This window comes from Eschrichtius robustus, chromosome 7, assembly GCF_028021215.1.
Source record: "Eschrichtius robustus isolate mEscRob2 chromosome 7, mEscRob2.pri, whole genome shotgun sequence".
NCBI classification, from domain to species: domain Eukaryota; kingdom Metazoa; phylum Chordata; class Mammalia; order Artiodactyla; family Eschrichtiidae; genus Eschrichtius; species Eschrichtius robustus.
The window spans coordinates 77,279,095-77,296,426 of NC_090830.1; the positions used below are offsets into that span (position 1 = coordinate 77,279,095).

The following is a 17,332-nucleotide window of genomic DNA, read 5'->3' on the forward strand; positions in this document are numbered from 1 at the left end:
CAAACACCTCATCTGTAGAATGGGGATTATAATTACCTTATAGGCCTTTTCCCATAGGCTCAGGGGGTTGGGCGAGAGCACAGGCAACCAGGAAGTGCTCAGTGAGTGGGAGCTCTGAGGGTGGTGATGATGAGTGCTGTGTATCCTCTCTGGAATCTGGCCATTGGTTTTCCTTTCCCACGTCCGGCTGCTGGCCTCACCTTATGTTCACACCTTCCTGGCCATGTGACCTTGAGTGAGGCACATCACCTGTCCACTTCTCATATCCTCGCTGGCGAAATGGGTTTAACAACTGCCTGGCCTGCCGTGAGGGGCACGGGGAACAGGTTACCATCGTGCTTTGGAAGCCCATCAATGTGGTCACAGCTGCAGGGTGTTGTGGAAGAAAGGGCTTTGAACAGGGCGACAGCCAAACTTGGGCTTTTTAGCCACTCTCCACCTCCTCTCATCTCCTCAGTCAACCCTCAAGCTGGAGTCAGTGTTTCCATTTGGGCTCTGCGGTGGGGCTGCAGTCCACCCAAGAGGCCGCCGTGGGGGCCTCGCTAAGCTGCCCACCTCCCCCCACCCGCTCCTTCCATCAGGCACAGCTGCTCTTCCCAGCAGGCCCAGTCTGCCGTGCCGAGCCCTCCAGCTTACTCATCTTCTCCTGCTCTCTCGCTTGCCCCCGGAGGCTGAGGGCCCCCGGCCCTCTCCCTGTGTTCCCCTCCACCCTGTTGTCTTCTCCAGGACCCTTTCTGTCTTGTCTCTTCAACCTTGTCTTTCCTTCTCCTTGGCCAGCGAACCTGCTCTAGCCTTTTCTATTCTGGGAAACAGAGAGGTGTTTTTTTAGAGGGATATAGAAAACAAATGTGATTAGAGAACCGAGGCAGACCTGGGCTGAGAAGGTGGGTGTGTGTCACGCAGAAGCAGGCTCTGCAGCGGTGGAGCATCGAGTCAGGCCCTGTGGGTGAGCTGGGCTTCGCCCCACGCTGTAGCAACGTACCTTCCTGCCCCTTGATGGAAACAGGTGAAACTGCTGGAGGGCAGATCCTGGCCTGGTCCATGCTCAGAGGTTATGGCTTCTCCCTTTGACTCTGAGAGAGTCGCAAGCTCCGGCTGCCACTGGGAGGCCACTGGAGATCTGTTGGCTCAGGGGAACCATGGTAACGGGGCTGTCTCTATCCTTCGGGGCTCTGGAAAGAGCACAAATGGAAACCCATATACCACATGTCTAGCTATCCAAAATGTACAAGTCAAGCTAAGAAGCTGTCAAATAAAATGTTTTATTTTCCTACCTCCATATATAAACCTTCAGAATGACCTCGAAAGTCAAGTTTGAATTTAGAATTCTTGGACTCTTCAGAGTCCCTCCCCAAGAACACGGGGACATGAGAGAGCTGGGTTGGTGTGTGACAGTGTGTGCAAAGTTGGCTGATTTGGCATAAACATAAACTATGTTTCAATCTGATCAGTACCTTATGCTTTTAATTTCCTCCTAGGCTAGTGCAGCCAAAAGAGCTAGAAGGCAGTATGCACAGTGGTTATGAGCTCCATTCAAATCCCAGGGCTGCCAAAATCGAGCACTTAATCTTTTTGAGGCTCAATTTCCCCATCTGTAAAATGGGACTAATGATACCTCCCTGATTAAGTTATTGTGATTACTAAGAGAGATAATCCTTGTAAAGCCCTTAGCATGGTCCTGGAACACAATAATTGCTCAATAAGCTGTGAGCTATTATTTCTATTATAATTTCTCCACATGGGCAATGATAGCATCAGAGCAGGAAGTCATCCGCCTGTCTCTTCACTGCACACATGATGAAACAGGTCACTCAGCTAAGCAGAAGCAGATATGGAACTTGGGCTTCCAACTTTCCCACAGTCTTGGGTTTTTCCCTAGCTAAAAATAAAAAATAAAAAAATGGCGGCCCAATAATGTGAATACCCTTAATTCACTGAACTGCACACTTTTAAAATGGTTAATACAGCAAATTTTATGGCATGTTCATTTTACCACTGCGTTGGTTGGTTAGGGCTGCCATAACAGCCTACCACAAATTACCACAAACTGGGTGGCCAATTACAGAAATGTATTGTCTCACAGTTCTGGAGGCTAGAAGTCTAAAGGTATCAATAGCGTTGATTCCCTCTGAAGGCTGTGAAGAAGAATCTATTCCGTGCCTTACTCGTAGCTTCTGATGGTTTGCTGGCAATCTTGGGCTTTCCTTGGCTTGTAGAAGCAGCGCTCCAATCTCTGCCTTTATCTTCACATGGTGTTCTTCCTGTGTATATGTGGCTCTCTCCGTGCGCCCAAATTTCCCCTTTTTATAAGGACACCAGTCAGACTGGATAGAGTCCACCCTATTGACCTCATCTCAACTAAAGACATCTGCAATTACCCTCTTCTTGAATAAGGTCACATTCTGAGGTACTAAGGGTTAAGACTTCAACACAGGAGTTTTGTGGGGGACACCGTTCAGCCCACGACAACCACAGTGAGAAAGTGCGGCTACCTTGTACTCAATACCAGATTATAGGCAGGGGAAAAACACCTTTGGTGACATATCAGGGCTATGCTCATAGTAAGTCTTCGAGATGTGTTTCTTGAGGGACTTCCCTGGTGGCGTACTGAATAAGACTCCGCACTCCCAATGCAGGGAGCCCGGGGGTCCATCCCTGGTCAGGGAACTAGATCCCGCATGCATGCCGCAGCTAGGAGCCCGTGTGCCACAACTAACACCCAGCGCAACCAGATAGATAAATATATATTAAAAAAAAAAAAGATGTTTCTTGACTTGTGTTAAATCTGGTGCCAATAAGCTAAAAGGGCTGGACTCTCCCATTTTCCAAAATAAGTCCTTCTCTGGCCATGAACTAAAAGGATTTTTAACGACCAGTACTGTTTCCAGACAGGTAGTTAATAAACTCTTCAAAAATAATTGGTTCTCTTTGGTTGGCTCAACTCTGCAATCCTGGACACCATCTTGTTTTTACTACTTCTATCCTCAGAGAAGAGGTGAAATTCAGCTAGAGCAGGCTGAATTCTGTATTGTCTTGTTTTGCATGTGAATAGCTTATTTTATTTAAATGTTTCCCTTTTTTTTAAGATTGACTGATTGATTGATTGATTGCTATGTTGGGTCTTCGTTTCTGTGCTAAGGCTTTTTCTAGTTGTGGCAAGCGGGAGCCACTCTTCATCGCGGTGCATGGGCCTCTCACTATTGTGGCCTCTCTTGTTGCGGAGCACAGGCTCCAGATGCGCAGGCTCAGTAGTTGTGGCTCACGGGCCTAGTTGCTCTGCGGCATGTGGGATCTTCCCAGACCAGGGCTCGAACCCGTGTCCAGTGCATTAGCAGGCAGATTCTCAACCACTGCGCCACCAGGGAAGCCCCCTGTTTCCCTTTTTTTATGGAGAAATTCTTCAAACAAATAGAAAAGTTGCAAGAATGGCACAATAAACACCTACATACCCTCCACCTAGATGCAATGATTGTTAACCCTTTTGCCACATTTGCTTTATCTGCATCAAGTTTTTTTGGTGAACCACTTGAAACGAAGTTGTTGGCATAATGATGTTTCAGCTCCAAATATTTCAGCATGAATTTCCTAGGAATAAGCTGTTCTATATAATCACACGGTGATTCTCACATCTGAGAAAACCAGTTGTTCCATAATATCATCTCATATCCAGTCGGTACTCTAATTTGACCAGGCTGATTTTTCAAAAATTCTGAATCTAATGAACTCCAAATCTGTGAGGCTTAGGGTCTTGACAGTATGACTTGTGTAATGGGAAATTTTGGAGCTGAAAATTAACTTAACATCTAGAATCCTTCAGGCCCCACACATTAATGTTTCTTTTTCTCGTTTCCTTTGGCTAGCAAGCTAGCTCTATGAAAGCTCAAATGCATGCTTGGGGTGGGGCACTCCTGGAATTCCTTCTATTCTAAGACAGTGGCCTTTTGAGGAGTACCTGCAGGAAGACCTGTTTGGTCTGGGGACCTGCTACACTTGCCTGGGACCTCCCTGGGGGGAGTCGCCAAAGGGAGCTGGGTGGGGAGGGTAGCACGACCGACCTTGACCGGGGTGGAGACTCCCAGACTGAGCACTGCCTCCTCCACTGCTGGCCGGGTGCCAGTCTGGCGTGGTTGCCAGTGCTGCCATTGTCACAGGCTCTTTCTGGGGAGTTCCAGATGGCGGCCCAGAGGGTCATCCTGGCCTCCCAAAAGGCTGCTGCAAAGCAACACTGAAAGAAGGAAAAGAGGAAAATTCTGCAGTGAACTTCCCTGAGTTTGGGGGGCACGGTCTTCTTTCTTTCCCTTCTCTGCAAATCCAGGGCTCAGGATTAAGCCTTCAGTTTTAAAAACTGCTTCATAACTAGGAACAGCATTAATCCATAGAACCGTGCAAATAAAAAGGGGGGCCAACAAGGATGGAGGGTGTGGGGGGAATATCTGGTTTGTGATTCAGAACTGCCTTCTCCTCCAGCCCCCAGGCTTGCTCCAGCTTGCCTGCGAGTTCCAGCCAATGTATTTCTGGATGGGATGGGAGCCAGGGGTCAGATAAAGTTCCAACATATTTTGCAGCAGGCCTGACACTTTGCCCAGTGCTCTGGGCCCGTGAAAGCTGCCAGGATGGTGTGTTGGGAAAGCTAGGCCAGATGGAGCTGGTTTAAATGAGTTTGAGGGAGCGGGCAGTTGACTAACCGGACAACTCAGCAACACCCAGCCCGGTAACACCACGAACCAACGTGGCTGCCTGGGCCACTGAAGGGCCTGCACGCAGTTCCCAGGAAGTCACTAGCAGCCACCACGCTAATCCCCACCCCCCGCCCGCTGCATCTCCAGGACCAAGATCTGTACTCCCATCTTGTTATCTTTGGTAAAACAAGTAAACGCTTAACATACCAAGCACCTGACACGCATTATCTAATTTAATCCTCACAACAGCTCAGTGAAGTAGGTACTGTTATTACCCCAGCCAGACAGATAATAGCAAACACATGTAGATAACAGCTACACCTACATGTATGAGGCCCACTTCTAAACACTTGCCATGTGTTACCTAGTTTACTAGGGAAACCGAGGCACAGAGGGGCAAAGCCAGTCGTCCAGGGTCACACGGCTGGCTGGTAGGTGCGGACCTGAAACCGCTGGAAACTAGGTGACTCCAGATGGAGGGTCCACCCCTCACCACCCCGTGATTTTCCAGGTGGGGAACCTTTTCTGAGACAGGCAGGGGAAGAGAGACTGGGTTGAGATGCGAAACAAAGTGAAGGCGAAGGTCTGCACTCTTTTCCGCTTCCTGACAAGCATAATGAGAGGCACCCGTGGGAACAGAAACTCAGACATCTGACCCTGAGCCCTTTGCCACTCTTCCTTCCTCTCCCCTGGCCCAGTTGGTCTGAACTGTGTTGTTCCAGGCCTCGTGGGAGCCACTGTGGGACAGACAGGGACAAGTGGGCAGGCCGCAGAAGGGCTTTTGCTCTCATCAAGCTGCATCTGACACTTCTCGACTCCGAGGCACCCGGCGGGCAGTGAGAAGCTGCCCTGTGCACCTCCCACAGCCGAGGCTGACTGTTCCAAATCTGGAACTGAGCCGGCTGGGCCCCCCCTGCATGAAGGCCAGGCTTCCTGTCACATTTTGGCTCTTCTGATAGCCCAAGGCCACCTGCAGTGATGTCACCTGGCAGGTCGAGATGCGCTGCCTGGTGTCAGTCCTGCTATGGTCATTGTCCTCACCAGCTCTGCTTTCACCTGCACGCGTGGACAAACGCACGCACGCAGAGGAGCTGCTGTCCCCCGTCCCAGCTGCCCGCACACACTCATGGCCTCTGGACTGAACGCCGAGGAGGAAGCGTCAGGCCTTGCCTCGGAGCACCTGGCTGCGTGCTCCGAGGCAGCCCCTCCAACACAAAGGAAGGATAAGAGAGGACTCTCAGAGGAGATGATGTCTAAGCAAGGCTCTAGATACATAATAAACTGTGACAATGTCTATATCCTGCTCCTCAGTGGTACTTAGGTTGATGTGTGCCGTCTTGACATTTTCTTATGTTTACAGACATATCTATGCCTTTATCTATATACATGCTCTGACTCCTGATATTTTTAATTAGAAAGGGACTGACTTCCTTTCTTCACTTCTCAAGGCATCAGGAACACTCTTCCATGTGGGTATATATTGATCTAATGGCTGCGTAGTATCCACCGTATGGCTGTACCATCATTTGCAACAGCAGTCCCCTACTGATGGACATTTAGGCTGTTCTCAATGTTTTTGCTAATCAATCATCCATCCTTTCTTCCTTTCCATAAATATTTATTAACCTCTTACTATGTGCCAGGCACCTTGATCAGTGCTGGGTATACGGAGATGAAGAAAATGTCCATGGTGGACTTCCCCGGTGGTGCAGTGGTTAAGAATCTGCCTGCCAATGCAGGGGACACGGGTTCGAGCCCTGGCCCGGGAAGATCCCACATGCCGCGGGGCAACTAAGCCCATGTGCCACAACTACTGAGCCTGTGCTCTAGAGCCCACAAGCCACAACTACTGAGCCCACGCGCCACATCTACTGAAGCCCCCGCGCTCTAGAGCCCGTGCTCTGCAACAAGAGAAGCCACCGCAGTGAGAAGCCCGCGCACCGCAACAAAGAGTAGCCCCCCTCGCCGCAACTAGAGAAAGCCCGCACGCAGCAACAAAGACCCAAGGCAGCCAAAAGTAAATAAATTAATAAATTTAAAAAAAAAAGAAAGAAAGAAAATGGACATGGTCTCTCCCTCACAGACCTTTCAGTCCAGTGGAGAGATAAACTTCTAATCCCAAGACGCGGTAAGAGTTAAGGAGGGAAGAAACAGGTAGCTCTAGAGGGAATAACAGGGCCCCTGCTTCACTGGGCACTTGAGAAAGACCTCTCTGGGGTGGGGACATTTCAACGGAGATCTATATGAGAAGGAGCCAATCATTCGAGGAGTGTAGGGAAGAGCAGTCTGGGCGGAGGGAACAACGTGAGCAAGGGCACAGCTGTATGTGTGTGTGGTATGTTTGGGGAAGTCTGAGATTCCTCCTAAGGCTACAGTGTAGGGGTGTAGTTGCAGTGAGGCTAGATAGGCTGGGTGAAATTCACGAGAGAAAGCCTTGAATACCAAGCCAACGAATTTGGACTTGATTCTCTAAGCAACAGAGCCACTCATGTCACTGAGTCTAGACACAGAATACTGAGGGCTCCTGCCTAGAAAGACCCAGGAGAATATTAATGTTCGAGAGGAAATCTCTGCTTCAAATGGAAGGTTCCTTTTCCTGCTTGCTAGGAGTTCAAAGCCTGTCCTGAGCTTTAGGGCCAGGCATGTTACCTTATTACTGAGTCCCCCTGAGAAATGTGGCCCAGAGAGATCAAGGCATTTGCCCAAGTGAAACAGCAAACCCATGCCAAAGGCAGAACCTAAGGCCCCAATTGCCGGCCTTCGGCTCCAGCCCTAAACCCCACCGTCTCTCACCTGGGCGTTCTTTCTGGCAGCCACTCAAAAGCAGGAGGAGGGTGAGAAAATGCACTTTAAAGAGAATTTGTGGAGCACCCACGAGTGTCAAGCACTGTGCCTGGCCTGGGAGGTACAGGCCAGTAAGGCCAGCCTGGATGATACTCACAGCCCCCGAGACCTGCATGAGTTCCCCATCATCTTCACTCTAGAAATTCTCCCTGCGCCACCCCCTGCCGCCCCGAAAAGTTGTTATAAAATCATGCGTAACAAAGTGGCCAGGAGTTTCCGGCCTTGCTAAACTGGCTTACTCAATTTCCCTCATTTGTCCGCTCGGACCAGACGGAGCAAAGGGCAGCCATCAAAGGTGTCTCGGACGAGGCTCCGGCACCTGCCAGGTGAATGGGCCGCTGGGGACTCAGTCTGGCGGTGGTCTGGGCCGGGGGAGGCGGGGGACAAGGCCGGGGGCAGCCCGGTGCGCTGGGTGTGCAGTGTGCGCCACGTGCGGGAGGCCGCGAGCTGCAGCGGCCTGATGAGGCAATCGCCGGCAACGTGCGGCTGGGCCCGTGCGGGGCGGGGACTGGGGCGGAGGGGAGGGCGCTGGCGGGAGGGCTCCCTGCTCTCTCGGCCACCTGTGCTGGGCTCCAGGTGGGGTGCCGCGCTGGAAGCCCTCTACGCCGCCGCCGGCACTGGCGCAGCCCAGCGCCCTGAGCACACGCGTGGGCACGCGCGGGCGCACGGCCCGGGCAGGCTTGCTCGAATCCCCCCTGCCTCCCGGAAGCCCTGGCTCATTATCCCCGGGCTGTTGGTGTTCTCCTCCGCGCTGGTCCCTCCACCGCCGCACTGTGCTGACAGACACGCGAGTTCCTGGTGCGAACCCGCCCACACGCCTGGGCAGCTCCCCGTGGGCGCCGCACGCGCGGGGGCCCATCTGCCCCACTGGATTTGGAGAGCTATTCTAAGTCAGCCCCTAGATTTGTTGTCCTATGCTTGCTGGAACAAGCGCTGTGGCTTTGGGGAAGTTGCTTAACCTCTCTGAGCTTCAGGTAAGTCATCTGTCGAATGGGGCTGATGATAGTACAACCTCACTGGATTGTAGTAGGAATTAAATAAGACAGTGTCTATAAAGTGTTAAGCCGCAGCGATCATTAGGACTCACCCAATAAATGATAACCATGATGATTTTTAAAGAGGAGAAAATTGAGCTACACGCCCAGCTGAGCTCAGAGTGTCTGTAACGGGCAAGACTGGGCTTCTGGGTTTTGTTTTTGTTTTCTTTCCTATATCATGTTCATCTTTTCTGCCATATCACCCCTCCTCTCCTCGCCCAGGGCCTACAACACAAATCTCTTGATATTTGTGCCTACTACACGGCATCAAAAACTCTTTTTCGAGTATGTGGCACCTCAGTCCCTGCCAGCTACACCTGTGGCCTCCCAGCCTGGACTGTTGCCAGCTCTGGCCCCTGACTCATTGCAGTAAGTCACTTCCTGCCTCAGTCTCTCCATCTGTACTGTCCGGATAAGAGGCCTCCTCTCTCCAGTCTCCTGGAACTAGCAGAGGATGACTCAGACAAGGGTGGGGAAAGCCCACAGACACAGAAAAAGGCTCTTACTGGAGCCAGGGGCCACTGACTGATGCAAGGTTTGGGTTTTACGTGCAGTCCAGCAAGCGGGAACAGGGATGGTTTGGGGAAGGTGTAAGGAGCCTGGGAGAGCAGAGGAATTCCTGCCCCTCCCCAACATCAGACAGCTGGGGTTCGGGGACAGAGCCTCAGCCTAGGAGTTCAAGGGGAGAGCACTAGGTCTAGACTCTGCCACCCCCAGCTCTGTGACCACCAAAGGTTCATGATCCCTTTGATCTGTCTGCCCTTTCTGTCAAGTGGGAGTCGTGGCATTTCCCTTGCTGGGCTACTGTAAGGAGTGAAAGTGGTAACCCCGAGAGAGGGCAGAGTACACTCTGTGTTTCTAGGTGAGGGCTCAGGGTGAGGGAGGTAAGACAGAAGAAGGCAGCCCCCAAAGGCTTGGCATAGTCTAGTCACCCCAGGCTAGTGTCCAAGGGCCCCCTCCCCCAAAAGTCAGAGATCAGTGTACCTTCAGCCAACTCTAGACGTAACAGACCCCCACTTACACCCCATGAGGCACAAGAAATTTGGACTCAGAGTGGGTCCAGGGAATTCCCTGGCGGTCCAGCGGTTAGGACTCTGCACTCTCACTGCCAAGGGCTTGGGTTCACTTCCTGGTCGGGAACTAAGATCGCACAAGCCACATGGCACAGCCAAAAAAAAAAAGAGTGGGTCCAAACCTGGTCTCTACCATTTGCTACCTGTATGATGTGGATGGAACAAGTTACTTACTGTCTTTGGGCCTCCACTTTTCCACACATAAAATGGGGACAGTAATGCCTGCTGTATGAGGCTGTTGTGAGGATAAGAGATAATGAGGTAAATATGAAGCGTTCATAACAGTGGCCATTGCTATTGTTGTAAAATGCAGTTTTTTTTACTTCACTGCTCCTCACCTTAACCTATCACAGGTGGAATATTATCATCTTGGGTCTTTGGGTTAGAAATGTGTACTGAAATCTGTAGTGTCTTTTTTTTAAGTTGATAGCCTCATGCCATGAGCTTTAATGGAAAGAGGTCTGTTTGCTGGGGGACTTTATAGACAATACTGTATTTGACATGTGACAGAGGCCTTATATGACACCCATTTTACAGATGAGAAAACCAAGGCAGGGAGAGGTCGAATAACTTGTCTGCTAGAAAATGGCAGCGCCAGGATTTAAACCTGACTCCAGATTGTCCCACCACACAGGGCCCTCCCTGCCTGTTGTGTTTCTGCTCTGTGTGTTGTCCTGCCCCTTCCTGAGTGGGCCTCTTAAGGTGTCCCCAAGGCCAGGGACAGTCATGATTATTGCTACCTTGTCTCCCAGGGTGTGGCTCAAGCACACAGTGGGTCCTCAGTCTATGCTGCTGACCAGCAGAAGTTGAGTCCCGCTTAGCCGGGGGACGAGTCCTCTTAGGAGGGAAGTGACTCACACGGGCCAGCTGTGTCTGTGTGTCTCTGAGTGCGTCTCTGTTGTGGGTAGGGGTGGGGTGTGAACGTGGTCCTGTGGTGATGATGTGGAGGGAAACCCAGGCTGGTGATCCAGTTGCTGCTGTCTCTGCCAGCCCCAGCCAGGGCCAAGCCTGCCGAGTCACAGACCCCCCGGCCCTTCCCAGGCCCTGTCTGCTTGAGGCCTCTCTTCTCAAGCTCCTACCCCACCCCGACACTCCTTGTGTCTCAGCCTTTCAGATGCTTCCTCCCCACCTCAGCGCCCTAGCTGAGCCTGGGAAGGGGTGGGGGCGGGGGTCTCAGGGCCATCCTCCTCCTCGGCCCAGTGCAGGCATCTGGCTGGGGCCATAGCTGGTGTCAGCTCCTCCTCCCCTGCCCCAGGAGAAGCTCTTTGGGTATGTCTAAGGCTGAGCCCTGCTATTTTTAGATGGCATCCCCTCCCTCCCCCTCCCAGCCTCATACCAGCTGGGGGAGGAAATGACTCACCTCAAGCCTAGACAGGTAGAGGCCGCCTCAGTGGGCCCCAGGCAGGCCCTGCCTGGCTCCAGCTCTAGGGCTGCCCCGCCCGGGGTCACCCCAGAGTGGCCTGCCCCCCAGCCTGAGGATAAAGCTGGGTTGGGATCAAGGCCCAGGATCCCACCAGGCTTTTCGTGGGCTCCCTCTGCTATTTCTCTCACAGGGCCTGGGGCAGGACACCTCCAATAGGTTGTGGACCCTCTGCTCACCTTAGCAGACTCTGGGCCTGTGCTAGGCCCCAGCCCAGTCTGAGTGGACTGACCATGGTCCCACTCATTAGCCTCAGTGGAGACCAGGGGTATAGAATGAAGAAAGACCCCGCTCAGTGGGGGACGGGGAAGGCACGAAGACCCTGGGTATGTGTGTGCTGAGTAGGGTGACCAGTTGTCCCAGCTTGCTCAGGTATGAGGAATTTCCTGGGACTTTCAGTGCCAAGCAGGAGAGTCCTGGGTAAGCTGAGACTGTTGGTTGCCCTGGCACTGAGTTATGGTCTGTATCTTGGGGAAAGGGCAGGTGTTGGGAGCTTGTTTGGATGTCCTGGCCTAGTCCCACCCAGTCATGGCTGGAGGACCAAGTTCCTGGCCCGAGCCCTCTCTGCAGTCAGGGGATGGTGAACAGAAGTCCACCTCCGAGGGGAGGGACTGTGCCTGGGCTGTGCGAAAGGCCGGGAGCTCTGCACGGGCTGAGAGACCCGGGCAGCACCTTGGTCGGGGTGCCTCTCCTTGCTAAAGCCAACAAGGGGAAGGTTGGGCCAGTCAGCACAGGGCTGAGTGCAAGGGTGAGCAGAGCCGGTGTTGGGGGAGGAGGGGTGCTGGGGAAAGACACTGGGAAGAGCAGGAAGTAATGACGAGAGCACAGGGTTGGCACTGGGGAGGCTCGGTTCCGGGCCCACTTGCCGCCGGGTGCCTCAGTCTACTGTAAAATGGGGGAGAGGGGCACCTGTCTGCCTGCCCCAGCTACTTGCAGTAAGGACTCTGAGAGAATGCCTGGGGCAGTGGGTGGCAGGCTGGAAAGCTGGGGCTGGGGTAGTTGGTTAGTTGGAGAGGACTTGCTGGGGCTGACAGCCCACAGAGCTCTCAGCTGGTCGGGGAAGTGGGCCTTTGCCCTCCTCTCCAGCCCAGATCAGCATCTGGTCAACACGGCTCCTGGCCCTGAGGCCTTGCCTCAGGGGTCATATTAAAGGAGCTGTGGCTGAGGCCCAGACCTTGATGGGGGGACCCCGCTTTGCCATTGTCCTCCTCATCCTTGGGGTGTTGGCTCTTTTCCACAGACCAGGAGTGAGTGGCCTAGGCAGCAGCTCTGACACAACTGAGCTGGGCAGCCTGAGGCAAACCACTTATCTTTTCTGGGCCTCAGTTTCCTCATTGGTGAAACTGTGGGGTTAGATGAGGTCTCTGGTTTTTCAATATGTATTTTTGTAGTAGAAACTCTTCTCCAATCAAAGTTCCAACTGCACTAAACGTTTGTTGTTTAGTGGGTGATTGAAACACTAAACAGCAGGGCAGGGCTGCTGGCCCCCTCTCACCTTCACCCTCGCACCCCCGGGGGCCCAAGGGCTCAGGGGAACACAGTATGAGACCCTTCTTTGGGGTGCCTGCCGTTTCTAACACTCTTATTATTTGTGCCTCGATGGCAAAGTTGTCCTTGTTTCCCTCTCTAGGTAGCCCAGAATTAGACCCCAAGCCCAGCACTTGGCACTGCCTACTAAATTCTCAAACTCCTGGTTCCTGCTGACACTGAGGTCTGTCTCAGCCTTTGTTACAGAGTTCAGTGGGCCCACAGGCCCCTGGTCCTGTCTCAGGGAAGTTACAGGACCAAAACCTACGCCACAGCTAACCTTGTGGGGCACTTCTGGGCTTGTGAAGGACTTCCATGACCTCATCTCATGTGCCCCCCGACAGCCTGCAGGACAGGCCTGAGAATCCCATGGGACACGGATCTTGGGAGATCGTCTCAAGATCCCCCTACCTGGGGTGCAGAGCTGGGCACCTAGCCAGGAAGCCAGGTCCTTTCCTGGAGCCACAGTCTGGGGCACCTGGCCAAGGCCCAGGCTTTCCTTAGCTTATCCCCGGGATGCTGGCACCTGCAGGCACCAATGACAGAAAGAGGAGGTAGGAATGTATGAGGAAGGCAGGAAAGAGGGAAAACTTTCTTCCTCATCCTGGGGGTCTGGGGCAGTCATTCTTCCCAGCCTACCGAACAGGGAGGGTTACCCCCACCCCACCCCATCACCTTCCCTGCTGAAGTCAGAGAGGGGTGGGGAGGGGAGGGAGGGCAGGAGGAGGAGGGGACGCCAGGACCGCAGAAGCTGGGACTGCACGAACGGGTACAGGAGGATGCCAGAGGCCAGGCAGCTGACCCGGGGTCACCCAAGGCCCCTGGGGAGGCCCCCGCCAACGCTGACATCAGCAGTGCCCTGGAGGGACGTGCAGTCCTCACGCTGTCTTCTCTGGCTCTCACGACAGCAGGCATGGGGAGGGGCCGGAGCGGAGTCAACAGTTCCTCGAATTGTGTTACCGCCCCGGCCTGCCAGCTCCTGAGCTAATAATACAAACAGATGTGGGTCACACAACTGCATCCCACGGCCTGAATCCCGCCCCGCTGCGTGAACCCCAGGCTCAAGTCCTGGGGCCCCGGGGTGAGGCCCTGTTTGTACAAAGCCCACCCCAGTCAGGCTAGCAGCCCATAGGTTCCACAGGTGACAGAGGCTGACATTAAGGACTCAATAGGTGAGGTCTGTGGAATGATGCTAATTGTAACAAAAATTTTTAAATGATACAAATGAAATATGATACAAATGTCCTTTACAGCCGAGGCTTGAAATCTGATCTCTGGACTCTGAGCCCAGTGCTTCAGTGCTGAGAAGGGACCAGAAGGAGACTGAGGCCCCTTGCAGTCCCAAGAGAAATGGCCCCAAGAACCACCACCCCCATGCTGTGTGAGCCTGGGGCTCACAGCCTGAACGCCATGGAAACAGCTGCTACCCGTGTGGCACTGTGGGAGGCTGTCTGACACACGGGGCCCAGGATGCCATCCTCAGCACCCGGGGCCCTGGGTTGGTGACCAGCAGGTAGCAAAGCCTGCCAGCGGTGACCCTGAGGCCTATGGCCAGGGCAGCACTGGGGCAGCCCAGGGACAGAACTGGGTCTGTGTCCAGGCGTGGGTGGTGCCAACTGGCACCGGCCTGAGCACTGGAGAACACATCCTCTTCCACCCATTAGGGGTGGGGAACACTTTGGACAGCGGTCAGAGGTCCCCTCGAGGATGAGCACTGTTTATGATTCTCATACTAGCCCCTGGTACAGCCATCCCCCCCTCAGGGAGAGGAGAAGTGGTGGGCATTTTCAGCAGGACTCTGCTTCCCCCATGAGGTGGGGAAAAGGGAGAGGCCTCACTCAGTGCTTATCTCACAGGAGCCTGGTTCACATATGCTATCCACCCAGCTGGATGCTGGTCCTCACTGGAGCCCTGTGAAGTTTGGCAGAAGTGTCCCTGGTCCTGCATGTGGGTTTATGGCTACAAAGCTACCTACAGGGTGACGCTGGGCAGGGTATGCGAGGTGGAGAAAGCTGCAGAGGGACAGCCATGAGTGGCCATCAGAAAGGTGTCTCAGTGCTGGGGGGTGCCCCTTTCTTCCTCAGCAGTGTTCATGGAGGCCCCACTGTGTGCAGGCCCCAGGGCTGCAGCACTGAACAAGTGGACAGGCCCCAGACAGGCCCTTGCCTCTTCAGGCTGTGAAGCCTTCTTCCAAGAACTGCACGAGCACCTTCAGTGAGAGGGCAGGGCAGGCCCAGGCTGCGGGAACACAGGCAGGCCTCCCGGAGGACAGTGGCGGAGCCACAGGAAGGCTCCGGGCAGAAGGAGCTGGGCGGCGTGTCAGGGGAGGGTGGGTGGAGCAGGCTGCACCGGGCAGCGAAGTCAGAGTGTGAGGGCCTGCAGGTCACCTGGAGACAGGAAAAGGACCTCACTCCATCCTCCCGGCCTCCACTTCCCTCATCTGTAAAGAGATCGTCAGCATCCTCCTGCACTGTTTGGGTGCCAGTCTCTTGGGCCCCTTCACTGTGTCCATCAGAAAAATGGCAACAATCCATCCAGTTAAGGTAGTGGGAGTGCTGACCAGAGTCCCTGAAGGCCCTAAGCCTGACCTCTTGGCTGTACGAGTACCAGCTCCACCGGAGAACTGTACCCCGTCCTCCCCAAGGAAAACTCCAGCCTGAGTCAGAGCTACAGAAGGCAGCCAGGCCCTCCCTGGGACTTCGTTTAGACTAAATTAATGAAGGGAAAGGGGAGAATGGGGTAAACAAGGTGTGGCAGTCAGACTCCCCACTCTTCTCCCAAGCAAAGCCCCAACTCCTGGGCTCTGGGAGGGCTGTTTGGCCCTGGGGGTCCTAGAGATGCCCCTCGCACCCCTTGTCCTGTCTGGGCCCTGGACCTTTATTTCCTGCCCAAACAGCTGTGGGGCTATTGGAAGTAACAGGAAGCCTGGGCTCTGTTCCTGGTGAAACATCCCTCCATGAGGGTCACGGGGGACAGGGGTGACAGTGTGAATGCCACGGCCTAGGCCTCCAGCTTTGCCAACCTCTGTGCCTACTCCCCTGCTCGCCTCCCGCATGGCTGGCCTTACAGGGCTGTCTCCCTGAGGGCAGGGCCCAGCACCAAGAAAGGCTCAGACACGCTTGCTGAATGCTGAACAGAGCGGACAGGGGACAGCCAGGATTCGGGAGGCTCAGGGTCTCTTGTTCATTCATTCCCAGTGAAGTTCTTTCTCTGCCCAAGGCCACTGGGTGTGACTGGCGAGATGACAATCATAGATTGGGGACCTGGCATATGCATTGTTCCCTGAATGCAGTCCCTCCTGTACTTACCCAGCTTCAGGACTTTGCCCACACTGTCCCCTCTAGCCAGAGTACTCACCCCACCTGAGGCTCTGCCCAAACTCTCACCTCCTTCATAGATGCCAGTTTCTTTACCGAGAGTCCCCAGCCAGAGCCGCTCGCACCTCCACGCTCCCAGGTTTGTTGCCATCACAGTCCTCTGCCCACTGGGGTCTGCTGAACGCCGGTTCACCTACCCGGCCGGTAGTTCCTCCAGGGCAGCCCGAATCTCAGCTGCCTTTGTGGTTTCGGTGTCTGGAGTGGGATTTGACACCCAGTTAGTGCTCAGTTAATCTTTGACTGAGAATGAATAACAACACTTAAATGGAGCTTCCTATGTACCGGACTGATTTTTTTAAAGTGTGTATATGTGATAACTTTTACTCCTCAAAATAACCCAATGAGGTAGGTGGTTTTATTACCTGCATTTTGAACATAAGGCCACTGAGACAGAGGGAGCTTAAGTGACACACCCAAGGCCACCCAGCCAGTACGTGGATCAGCCCAGGAGGCAGCTGGGCTGTGGGGTCCACACTGACACCCAACTGATCCACCACGCTGCCTCTGGGGTGCGACTCCAGCTCAGGGAAGCCGCCCTGCATAGCAGGGTGGACACCTTTGTCATTGCCGGGAGAGAGAGTGCATGGCTCATAAGGGCAGCCCGGCCCCGGCTCCAGCCCCTCAGATTAAGTCCATTTCCTTAGTGTGGTCTTTCCCCCCTTTCCCACCCTTCTGAACTCAGGACTCCTGCCACTCTACTTGGCACGAGTGGGTTTGATCCCCTCGAGGACAGCAAATGTTTTCAGAATGATTGCTCTGCCACATAGACCCCAAAGATATGCACAGCTTCATGGAGACCCTTGGGCATCACCTTCCCTACCTCAGGCCTCAGTTTCCTGCTCTGGGAAATGGGCAGACTTGCTCAAATCACATGGTGTGACCTTTGGTAAGGATTCTGAGCTGCTCCAGAGCTGACACTGTTGTCAACAGTCTATTTACCCGAATCTGTCTGTGCGCCTGCCCTCAACAGCCAGGTGACCCTGCCCGGGGAACTCGGGGCAGGGATGAGGTTACAGTCGGGCTGGGGTGTGTGTTCCTTGCCCCTTGGAGCAGTTCCCTTCTCGAGACCTGGGGGCAGCCTGGGACAAGGAGATAAGCTGGCTGATCGCAGGAGCCTGGACGGACTAGGCGCTTGTTTTGCCACCTGACAGTGGGTGGGGACGCTTGCCAAAGGCTCTTTTTTGCAGCAAACAGTCGACGGCGTCTGTCCCACCCCTTTTGGCTCATGGAGCCACACAGCCGAGGGCAGGGGGTTCGGGTGGGTTAATGGGGGCGGCTGGCAACGCCCCTGCCAACTGCAGCCAACAAGTGGCAGCTCGCAGACCGGGCTGGGCAGGCCGCGGTGACCCGGGTGGGGGCAGCCAATGAGCTCCCG

General features: G+C 54.1%; 1 long non-coding RNA gene across 1 annotated transcript; it reads right to left on the reverse strand.

Annotated features, from left to right (window-relative positions):
• Window positions 1–1,998: 1,998 nt before the first annotated feature.
• On the reverse strand, window positions 1,999–16,144 carry LOC137767705 (uncharacterized). Its single transcript, XR_011074557.1, has 3 exons — window positions 15,967–16,144; window positions 4,056–4,225; window positions 1,999–2,300 (listed from the first exon to the last, which is right to left on the reverse strand). It is a non-coding gene; the product is annotated as an uncharacterized lncRNA (long non-coding RNA).
• Window positions 16,145–17,332: the final 1,188 nt, after the last annotated feature.